The following is a 12,515-nucleotide window of genomic DNA, read 5'->3' on the forward strand; positions in this document are numbered from 1 at the left end:
AGAGAGAGAGAGAAGAGACAGAGAGAGAGAAGGGGGGGAGGAGCTGGAAGCATCAACTCCCATATGTGCCTTGACTAGGCAAGCCCAGGGTTTTGAACCGGCGACCTCAGCATTTCCAGGTCGACGCTTTATCCACTGTGCCACCACAGGTCAGGCTAACCTGGTTTCTTAATTTGCAGAAACACTATGAGCTCATTTCATAGTTCAGACATTCTTGACTTGGTAAAACTTGTTCCCTCAATACCCATCAGACCTCATCAAGAAACAACTGTTATTATGATGGGTCAGCACCCATATTAATATATAATAAAGAGAATGACTTGAATTGAAAATATTGGCCTTGAGGACACTGCATTTTTATTATATCACTAAGCACACTGTGGTAGTTCAGCCAAATTTTAAAAGACTTTTAATAAGATTTTCTTGACCAAAAAAAAGGCAGTGAGTTGATTCACTTTTATGATGCAAGTTCTTAACACCAAATGGGGCATGAAGAAGCTTGTCGTCTAATCTACTCAATCAGCCTGTTTCTCCTTTATCTTACACTTGCCTGGGTCTGAAGAGAAAGACCATCCTCTCACCTCTATTTTATTTCCTGTACAAGATTTTTTGGAATCCTGTATAGATTTTCATATGTGAAAGAGGGAAGTAAAAGAATTTGGAACAACTTTCTCACTCTGTGAATTAAGCTTGATTTTTAAGCTTAGTGTTCTGCTATAAAATCCTATTTCAGTGCTCGCTTCAGCAACACATATACTAAAATTGGAACGATACAGAGAAGATTAGCATGGCCCCTGCGCAAAGATGACACGCAAATTTGTGAAGCATTCCATATTTTTTAAGGTATTAAAATTAAAAAAAAAAATCCTATTTCAAATAACTAAAACTATTATTCAAAGTATTTTTTCCCACTTGCATTCCTGATGCACCAATCTTAAACCTTGAGAGAGATGATGACCCAGCCTTCATACAGAGATGGGCATGAGTCCCCCAAATGTAAAGAGAAAAGCACATGAACATTTTTAGAGCTCCATCAGTTGGCTTTGCAGTGGGCTCTACAAACCGCGGTGTGCCTGCCGGATGTTTCGGCAGCTAGCCGTGCAGGACGGCAGCCGCAGCTCTCCGAGGACTCTGTCTGGGTTCTCTGTCATGATCAGTGTTTCCCCCCATAATGTTCCAGCCACAGTAGTTCCTTGCTTTGCTTTTTAATCTCTTCCTGCTCAAGGCCACGAGGGATGCTCTCACTCACCACAGGAAGTCTCCAATTCATGAATGGTCTGTGTTCGGGAACGTTTGTAAGTATAGCATGTGAAACCCAGAACTCATTTTTCTGCAGAGAAAATGTTATAAGTGTTTGTTGGGTCTCCAGGTCAACCCACAAAGGCCCATTCAACCTCTAGTACAGGTAATAAATTTTCTCTTGGCTCCTTGTATTTATCATGGAATTATAGAATGTCAGCTGAAACAGAATTTAAAACATTGTGCTAGCCACTGGTGAAAGAGTTGTTTTCCAGTGTAGTCCATTACCAATGCCCCGTATTCCATCTACACTGGATGATAAGTTGGGTCCTATGGTCTAGTCTGGAAACCCAGGCACCCTAACAACATGGTAAGTCAAATAGTCATAAAGCAGCAATGGTCTTGCTACAGAGAACTTTACCTTTCTACTTTTCTTTTTTTTTTTTTTAATTTTTTTTAAAATTAATTTTAGAGAGGAGAGAGAGAGGGAGAGAGAGACAGAGAGAGAGAGAGACAGAGAGAGACAGGGGGGAGGAGCTGGAAGCATCAACTCCCATATGTGCCTTGACCAGGCAAGCCCAGAGTTTTGAACCGGCGACCTCAGCATTTCCAGGTCGACGCTTTATCCACTGTGCCACCACAGGTCAGGCTTCCTACTTTTCTTTATATCCTTTGAGGCACACTACAAGGACCAGGTCTTTGCTAATGATGTCCCTACATTGTGTACACAGATGTGGCCAATAGTTATGCAAGTAAATAACCTAACATCACACCTTAAGAAACTAGAACAAATAAGAACAAAGGTAACACAGAGCCAGCAGAAGAAAGGAAATATTAAAAATTAGAGCTGAACTAAATGAAATAGAGAACAAAAACAAAACTATAGAAAAAATTAATACAATAAGGAGCTGGTTCTTTGAAAATATCAATAAAATTGACATACCACTGGCTAGACTCATTAAGGAAAAAAGAGAAAGGACTCATATAAACAAAATCTGAAATGAAAGAGGAGAAATTACCACAGACATCATAGATATACAAAGGATCATAATATGATATTATGAAAGATTATATGCCACCAAATTCAATAACTTAGAGGAAATGGATAAATTCCTACAACTATACAGTCTTCCTAGACTGAGTCATGGAGAAGTAGAAAACCTAAATAGACCTATAAGCAGTGAGGAAATAGAAACAACTATCAGAAACCTTCCCCAAAACAAAAGTCCAGGACCAGATAGCTACATTAGTGAATTCTACCAAACATTCAAAGAAGATGTGGTACCTATCCTTCTCAAAGTCTTCCAAAAATAGAAGAAAGAAGACTCTGCAACACATTTTATGAAACCAACATAAGCCTCATACCAAAACTTTGCAAATACAATACCAAAAAAGAAAACTACAGATCAATATCTCTAATGAATATAGATGCAAAAATCCTAAACAAAATACTAGCAAATCAAATACAACAACACATTAAAAAATAATACACCACGATCAAGTGGGATTCATTCCAGGAGCACAAGGATGATTCAATATATGGAAATCAATCAACATAATACACCAACAAAACAAAGAACAAAAACCAATGATCCTATGAATAGATGCAGAAAAAGCATTTTATAAGATGCAACATCCCTTTATGTTTAAAATACTCAATAAAGTAGTAATGTAAGGAGAGTCCCTCACCATAATAAAGGCCATATATGGCAAACCATCAGCTAATATCATACCGAATGGTGAAAAAATGAAGGTGTTTCCTCTAAAATCAGGAACACCCACTCTTTCCACTCTTATTCAACATAGTTCTGGAAGTTTTAGCCAGGGCAGTCAAGCGAGAGAAAGGAATAAAAGGAATCCATATCAAGAAAGAAGTAAAGGTACCATTTTTTGCAGATGACATGATCCTATATATAGAAAACCCCAAAAACTCCACCAAAAAACTATTAGAAACTACAAACCAATACAGTCAAGTCACAGGATACAAAATTAATTTACAAAAGTCCACTGATTTCCTATATACCAACAATGAAACATCAGAAAATGAACTAAAAAATAACAATTCCTTTTACAATTGCAACAAAAAATAAAATAAAATATCTAGAAATAAGCCCTGGCTGGTTGGCTCAGTGGTAGAGCATCAGCCTGGCGTGCAGGAGTCCCGGGTTTGATTCCTGGCCAGGGCACACAGGAGAAGCGCCCATCTGCTTCTCCACCCCTCCCCCTCTCCTTCCTCTGTCTCTCTCTTCCACTCCTGCAGCCAAGGCTCCATTGGAGTAAAGTTGGCCGGGCGCTGAGGATGGCTCTGGTTGCAACAGAGCAACACCCTTGATGGGCAGAGCATCGCCCCCTGGTGGGCATGCCGGGTGGATCCCAGTCGGGCGCATGCGGGAGTCTGACTGCCTCCTCGTTTCCAACTTCAGAAAAATACAAAAAAAACCCACCAACAACCTAAGAATAAATTTAACAAAGGATGTAAAGGACCTATATACTGAAAACTATAAAACATTATTGAAAAAAATTGAAAAAGACACAATTAAATAAGAAAATATTCCATGTTCATGGATTGGAAGAATCAACATAGTTAAAATGACCATATTACCAAAAGCAACATACAAATATTTTTTATTCATTTTAGAAAGGAGAGAGAGAGAAAAAAGAGAGAGAGAGACGGGGGAGGAGCAGGAAGCATCAACTCCCATATGTGCCTTGACCAGGCAAGCCCAGGGTTTCGAACCGGCAACCTCAGCATTTCCAGGTCGACGTTTTATCCACTGCGCCACCACAGGTCAGGCGCAACATACAAACTTAATGCAATCCCCATCAAAATCCCAAAATCATTTTTTAAAGAAATAGAACAAAAAATTATCAGGTTTTTATGGAACCATACAAATCTCTGAATAGCCAAAGCATTTCTGAGGAAAAAGAATAAAGTCAGAGGTTTCCCACTACCTGACTTCAAATTATACTATAGAGCCATGAAACTCAAAACAGCTTGGTATTGGCAGAAAAACAGATCTATAGACCAATGGAACAGAACCAAGAGCCCAGAAATAAAACCACATATATATGGACAAATCATCTTTAATAAAGGAGCAAAAACACACAATGGAGAGAAGAAAGCCTCTTCAATAAATGGTGCTGGGAAAATTGGAAAGCCACATGCAAAAGAATGAAACTTGATTATAGTTTGTTACCCTGCACAAAAATTAATTCAAAATGGATCAAAACCCTAAATATAAGACCTGAAACTGCCTGACCTGTGGTGGCACAGTGGGTAAAGTGTTGACCTGGAAATGCTGAGGTCACCAGTTCAAAACCCTGGGCTTGCCTGGTCAAGGCACTTATGGGAGTTCATGCTTCCTGCTCCTCCCTCCCTTCTCTCTTTCTCTCTCTCCTCTCTCTAAAATGAATAAAAATAAAATCTTAAATTCAAAGGGTGTTTTTTTTTAAAAAAAAAAAAAGACCTGAAACTATAAATTACATAGAAGAAAACAGATACTAAGCTCATGCACCTTGGCCATGGAGAGCAATTTATGAATTTGACTCCAAAGGCAAGAGAAGTAAAGGCAAAAATAAATGAATGGGACTATACCAAACTAAAAAGCTTCTGTACAGCAAAAGAAAACTGACAACAAAACAAATAGGCAGGCCCTGGCCAGTTGGCTCAGCGGTAGAGCGTTGGCCTGGCGTGTGGGGGACCCGTGTTCGATTCCCGGCCAGGGCACATAGGAGAAGCGCCTATTTGCTTCTCCACCCCCCCCCCTCCTTCCTCTCTGTCTCTCTCTTCCCCTCCCGCAGCCAAGGCTCCAGTGGAGCAAAGATGGCCCGGGCGCTGGGGATGGCTCCTTGGCCTCTGCCCCAGATGCTAGAGTGGCTCTGGTCGTGGCAGAGCATCGCCCCCTGGTGGGCAGAGCATCGCCCCTGGTGGGCGTGCCGGGTGGATCCCGGTCGGGCGCATGCGAGAGTCTGTCTGACTGTCTCTCCCCGTTTCCAGCTTCAGAAAAATACAAAAAAAACCCCAAAAAAACAAAAACAAAAAACAAACAAACAAAAGCAACAAATAGGCAGCTGACAAAATGGGAGGTGATATTTGCAAACAACAGCTCTGATAAGGGTTTAATATCCAAAATATATAAAGAACTCAGAAAGCTCAGCAACAAACACGCAAACAATTCAATTAAAACATGGGGAGAGGACCTGAACAGACACTTCTCCCAAGAGGACATACAAATGGCCAACAGGTATATGAAAAGATGCTCTTCTTCACCAGCTATTCGAAAAATGCAAATCAAAACTACAATGAGATACCACCTCACACCTGTTTGATTGGCTGTTATCAACAAGACAGGTAATAACAAGTATTGGGGAGGCTGTGGAGAAAAAGGAACCCTCATCTACTGTTGGTGGGAATGCAAATTAATACAACCATTATGAAGGAAAGTATTGTTGATTCCTCAAAAAATTAAGAATAGAATTACCATATGACCCAGCAATCCCTCTACCAGGTATATACTCCTAAAACTCGATAACATTAGTACATAAAGACACATGCATCCCCATGTTCATCCATGGCCATTATTCACAGTAGCCAAGACATGGATCAACCAAAGTGTCCCTTGACAGAGGATTGGATAAAGAAGATGTGGTACATATATACTATGGAATACTACTCAGCCATAAGAAATGATGACATAGTGACATTTACGACAACATGGATGGACCTTGAGAACATTATACTGAGTGAAATAAGTAAATCAGAAAAAGCTAAGACCTGCATGATTTCACACATAGGTGGGATATAAACTGAGACTCATGGACATAGATAAAAGTGAAGTGGTCACCAGGAGAAAGGAGATGTAGGGGAGGGGGACAAGGAGAGGGTGGGGGGACAAATATATTTGTAAAGAGGGACAAATATAACGTGAAGGAAAATGATTTGATTTTGGGTGATGGGTATACAACATAATCAACAGTTCAAATGTTATAGAAATGTTTATCTGAAACCTATGTACTCTTTTTTTCAAAATTTTTATTTATTTATTTAATTTTTACAGAGACAGAGAGTAAGTCAGAGAGAGGGATAGACAGGGACAGACAGACAGGAACAAAGAGAGATGAGAAGCATCAATCATTAGTTTTTCATTGCACGTTGCAACACCTTAGTTGTTCATTGATTGCTTTCTCATATGTGCCTTGACCGCGGGCCTTCAGCAGACTGAGTAACCCCTTGCTGGAGCCAGCGACCTTGGGTTCAAGCTGGTGGACTTTTTGCTCAAACCAGATGAGCCCGCGCTCAAGTTGTTGACCTCGGGGTCTCGAACCTGGGTCCTCAGCATCCCAGTCCGACGCTCTATCCACTGCACCACCGCCTGGTCAGGCTGAACCTATGTACTCTTATTGATCAATCTCACTGTGTTAAAGTTAATCTTCTAAATAAAATTTTAAAATTATGGTAGATTCATAGAATGGAGTACAACTCAGCAATAAAAATAAATGAATTACTGATACATGTAACAGCATGGATGAATCTCTAAAACACTCTAATGAGTGAAAGAAGTTGGAAGAGTTCACATCATGATGTTCAGTTTATATCAAGTCCTTGAATGGTTGTTCCTGGACATGGTAAGGCGTTGACTGGGAAGAGACATGAGAAATTTGGGGGGTTTGGAAAATGTTCTATAACAGGTTTGAGATTGATTTGGGAGGTAGAATGGAAAGGATTCATTGAGGTACTAACTGAGGATGTAAGTGGTTTACAGTCCCCAAGTGCCTGGCTTAAACAACTGTGTGCCAATTAATATAGACTATAAAAGAACATAGTGGAAAATGCAATTATTAAATTTAATAAACTCCAATGGGCTTAATAGTAGATTGGAGATGACATAAAGAGAGTCAGTGTGATGATGTATTATGGAATTGTAGCTCTGAAGCCTATATAATTTTATTAACCAATGTCACCCGAATACATTCAATAAACATAAATAAATAAATAAAAAAAAGTCAGTGAACTTTAACATAGATCATTAGAAATTATCCAATATGAAAAAAAGAGAGAACCTGACTGGTGGTGGTGCAGTGGTTAAAAGCATCAACCTGGAATGCTGAGGTTGCTGGTTCGAAACCCTGGGCTTGCCTGGTGAAGGCACATATGGAGTTGATGCTTCCCGCTCCTCCCCCCTTCTCTCTCTCTCTCTCTCTTTCTCTCCTCTCTCTAAAATAAATAAATAAAATCTTTAAAAAAATAAAGAGAGAACAAAGGTTGGAAAATACTGAACATAGCTGCAGTGACTTATGAGACAATAGTACAAGGTTCAACAAATGGAAAACTGGAGTCCTAGAAGTGATAAATAGAAGCATGGAGCAGAAAAAGTGTTTGAAGAAACAATAGTTGGGATAAAAATTTCCACTTTCAGACAAGACAGTAACATGAGAACACATGTACCTTAAAAGAAAAAAACACAAACAAACAAAAAAACAACAGTTTTCAAGATGTTGGACATCAGGCAATGAAGGAGACAGTGACCCTTGAGAAACAGAAAACAAAGTGAGCCTTTTACCAACTCAGCTTAGTATCTGGGAAGAATCCAAACTGGCAGAGAGAGGTAGCTATCAGGTGGAACCCAGCCATCTCCCTGAAACAGGAGAAAAGCTAGGAGTCTGGGGAGGCCAGGGTAGCTACAGTTCATAGGGCTGAGTATCAGAGGGAGAAAAGTTTCCCAGAAAAAGAGCTTTGGGGATCTGCAGAGGGTTAGATATGTAGAGGGACTCCTTGATTCTTCAGCCAAATGCTGCACACTATATGCATGTGGAGAAGCCATCCAAAAAACAACAGGCAAAGAATTACCTGATAGGATTAGGAGGAACAATCCCTAAAAGTCACACAGCCCCAGGAGTTACTCTTCTTAACACCAGTCAGAGTGAAAAATCTCAGTTTACAAAGCATGGAGTTGAGTGCCCGGAGGAGTCTTATATAAGTAAGTAATGGAGTAGAGTTGGTCATACACTAGATGCCGCTATGGTCCTGCCTAACTCTTGCCAAAACTTGGAGGCAAGACCTGAAACAGATGATGTCCAAGCAGCTAAACTGCATCCCAAAACCAAGTTCAGAAGTATTTATGGGAAATCAAAAACATCCAAGACTCAACAAGTTAAAATTCACGATGTCTGGCATTCAATTAAAAAAAATTCACCAGGCATACAAAGAAGCAGAAAAATTTCACCAATAACAAAGAGGAGAATCAATCAAAGCTGCCCCAGAAATAACACATATATTTATTAGAGCAGGACATTAAAATTGTTATTATTCTTGTAGTTCGTAAGTTCAGAAAGCTTGAGGAAACAGTAGACATTTGAGACAGGAAAGATATAAGAAAAAACCCAGATAAAATTTCTAGTGATGAAAATTATAATGTCTCAGATGGAAAATACACCAGACAGGCCTATCAGCAGATCTGATGTTACAGAAGTAGTAAACTTGAAATCACAACACTAGAATCTGTCCAAAATAAAATGCAGGGGTGGGGGGAGTCTACAAAAAATTAACAGTGTCAGTGGGCTATGGGATGGTTTCAAGCATGTTAGTATACATATCATTGCATTTCCCCAAAAGGGGGAAGAAATAGAACAAATATTTGAGGAAATAATGATAGAAGTTTTTTCAAATTTGTCGGGGTCTATAAGCCCACAGATACAAAAGGTTCAATGAAATCCAAGCAGTGGAGAAGTTGGAATCCTTATACATTGCTGATGAGATCATAAAAGGATACAGCTACTGTGAGAAATAGTTCCTCAAAAAGTTAAACAGAGAGTTACCATATGACCTGGTAATTCTATTCCCAGGTTTTATACCCCCCAAAATTGAAAACATACATTCACACAAAAACTTGTATACATATGTTCATAGCAGTATTACTCATAATAGCCCCAAACTAGAAACAGTTCAAATGCCTATCCATTGATGAATGGAAAAACAAAATGTGGTATATCCATATAATGGAATATTATTTAGCCATAATAAGGAACAAAGTAGTGATATATATACTACAACATGGACAAACCTTGAAAACAGTAGGCTAAGTGAAAGAGGCCACTTACAAAGGACCACTCACACACTACATGATTCTATTTGTATAAAATGTCCAGAATAGATGAATCTAAGAGAAAGGAGATTAGTGGTGTTCAGAGGCCGGGGGAATGGATGAAGAAGGGGATAGACAGTGACTGCTAAAGGGTGGGAGGTTTCTTTCTGGGGTGATAAAAATGTTCTGGAATTAGAAAGTGAGCATGATTGTACAAGCTTGTGAATATATTAAAAACCACATAACTGTACCCTTAAACTTTACAGTATGTGAATTATGTTTAAACAATAAAAACTCAACAATAAGGTAAAACTCAATTTTAAAAATCAAGAAAATATTTGAATGAACATTTTATATATATATATATATATGGCAAATAAGTTATGAAAACATGCTCAACATCATAGTCATTAGGGAAATAAAAAAATCTTTAAAGATTTTATTCATTTTAGAGAAGAGAGAGGAAAGGGGGTAGTAACAGGAAGTATCAACTCCCATATGTACTTTGGGCAAGCCCAGGGTTTCAAACCGGCAACCTCGGCGTTCTATGTCAATGCTTCATCAATTGCGCCACCACAGGTCAGGTGGAAATGAAAATTAAAACCATAATGAGATGACATTATACATCTTTTAAAATGTCTCAAATTAACACACACACACACACACACACACACACACACACACACACACACCTTGGCTGGTTGGCTCAGTGGTAGAGCGTCAGCCTGGCATGCAGGAGTCCTGGGTTTGATTACCGGCCAGGGCACACAGGAGAAGCGCCCATCTGCTTCTCCACCCCTCCCCCTCTCCTTCCTCTCTGTCTCTCTCTTTCCCTCCGGCAGCCAAGGCTCTATTGGAGCAAAGTTGGCCCAGGCGCTGAGGATGGCTCTATGGCCTCTGCCTCAGGCACTAGAATGCCTCTGGTTGCAACAGAGCTACGCCCCAGATGGGCAGAGCATCGCCCCCTGGTGGGCATGCTGGGTGGATCCCGGTCGGGCGCATGTGGGAGTCTGTCTGACTGCCTCCCCGTTTCCAACTTCAGAAAAATACAAAAAAAAAACAAAAACAAAAAAAAAAACCCAAAAAAACAAAACAAACAAACAAATAATACAATCTTTGGAAAAGTTTGTCAATTTCATAAAGTTAAGTTCATCTCCCATATGACTCAGCCATTCCACATCTAGATATTTACCTAAGAGAAATGAAAGCATGTAACCATACATAGACATGCACATGAATGTTCCTAGCAGTTTTATCACTAACAGCCAAAAAATGCAAACAACCCAAATGTCCATCAACAGAATGAACAAATTGCAGTGTATATAAGCATTCAGAAAAAAAGAAGAAATTAAGTTTTCTACATTCATGGAAAAATTGTGAAATAATTGTGCTGAGGATAGGTGCTGGAAAAAGAATACATACTGTAAAGTTACATTTATATAAAAATTTTAGTGGCAGGAAGCAAATCAGCGACAGACTTGTGGTTGGCAGGGAGGGAAAGATTACCAAGGGACACAATGAAGATACTTTGGGAGTACTGACTATGCTCATTATCTTGATTGTGGTAATGCTTTCATGTGTGAATACATTCAAACTTTATTGAACTGTACACTTTAAATATATGCAACTTATTGTATGTATATCAATTATACATTAATACAACTGTTTAGAAAAATATTATAATCTTAACCAAAACACAACATGTATAACTTTCAGTGAGGCAGCTAAAACAGTGCTTCAAAAGAAACTAGAACTTTGTTATATTAGAAAAGGCATGTAATTATTGACCTAAAATTCTACCTTAAGAAGCTAGAGGCCCTGGCCGGTTGGCTCAGCGGTAGAGCGACGGCCTGGCGTGCAGGGGACCCGGGTTCGATTCCCGGCCAGGGCACATAGGAGAAGCGCCCATTTGCTTCTCCACCCCCCCCCCTCCTTCCTCTCTGTCTCTCTCTTCCCCTCCTGCAGCCGAGGCTCCATTGGAGCAAAGATGGCCTGGGCGCTGGGGATGGCTCCTTGGCCTCTGCCCCAGACACTAGAGTGGCTCTGGTCGCGGCAGAGCGACGCCCCGGAGGGGCAGAGCATCGCCCCCTGGTGGGCAGAGCGTCACCCCTGGTGGGCGTGCCGGGTGGATCCCGGTTGGGCGCATGCCGGAGTCTGTCTGACTGTCTCTCCCCGTTTCCAGCTTCAGAAAAATACAAAAAAAAAAAAGAAGCTAGAAAATGAAGAGCAGAGTAATACAAAGTTAACAGAAAGAAGGGAATAATAAAGAGCAGAATGAAACAGAAAACATAAAAAAATAATATATTTCACACCAGCCAGTTCTAATGCCAAATACTGTGGTACCAACCATTCTTCTGAGCTCTTGATCTTGGGGAGTTTGTCAGTTACCAGATCAACATTGTCTAAATTTTTCATTGTGGTCCAAAATAACAGAGCCCCTAGAAAAACTTTAGGAAATTAGCTTATATAGTTATGAGGATACAACACCATCTTTTCGCTTCTGTTTAATGAACAATCAATACTTGTGACCCTGAACGGACGTGGAACGGATTCTGAACATCAGCCATCCACACTTTCCCGAACAAGGGGCTTTCATCATAACTTGATAGTGTCTTCAGCACCAGCCTCCTTTAAGCAGGGAGGTTCTCTGGGCACTGACGCGCGCCCCCTGGATTCCGGGCTTCCCACATCCTCTTACAGTGGAGCCTTTTGGAGACATTGTCGCGATTATTAGCCCGGCTTTCACGAGTCGCATCGCAAGTAGTTTTCTAACCGATAGCCGCGAGTCGTAACTTTCTGGCTACCTAAGTCCACACGTTGCGACAGGCCTGCCTGGAGAAAGGAGAGGCTTTCACACAAAATGTGCTTGTGCCAGTGTCCCCTTTACTCACTCTTCCGCCCCTCAAGGACCGTACCTAAGGGAGAGGGGTCATTAGAGCTTGCGCGCTGTAACCCTACCGCCCCCAGGGCCGCGACCCTTCCCAGTCCGCCGGCAGGATGCGCGCTGCGCCGCCCGGCGGGGCAGGGAGGGTGCTGGCCGCACCCGGCGCCGCGCTCGGCTCCGGACTGGCCCGACTTTCGGCGCCCTGCACCTGCGGCCCACTCCGTGCGCCTGGCGCTTCAGGATGAAAGAACGTTTCGCGTCCAGTGTCCCTGGACTTCGGCACAACGGCGACAAGTCTGCGCGCGCGGAAG

At 41.1% G+C, this 12,515-nt stretch overlaps 1 non-coding gene across 1 annotated transcript; it reads left to right on the plus strand.

Moving 5' to 3' along the window:
• Nucleotides 1-732: 732 nt before the first annotated feature.
• On the plus strand, nucleotides 733-839 carry LOC136401888 (U6 spliceosomal RNA). The gene has a single exon (XR_010750813.1). It is a non-coding gene; the product is annotated as a U6 spliceosomal RNA (small nuclear RNA).
• The last annotated feature ends 11,676 nt before the right edge of the window (nucleotides 840-12,515 follow it).

This window comes from Saccopteryx leptura, chromosome 3 (assembly GCF_036850995.1).
Source record: "Saccopteryx leptura isolate mSacLep1 chromosome 3, mSacLep1_pri_phased_curated, whole genome shotgun sequence".
NCBI lineage: Eukaryota > Metazoa > Chordata > Mammalia > Chiroptera > Emballonuridae > Saccopteryx > Saccopteryx leptura.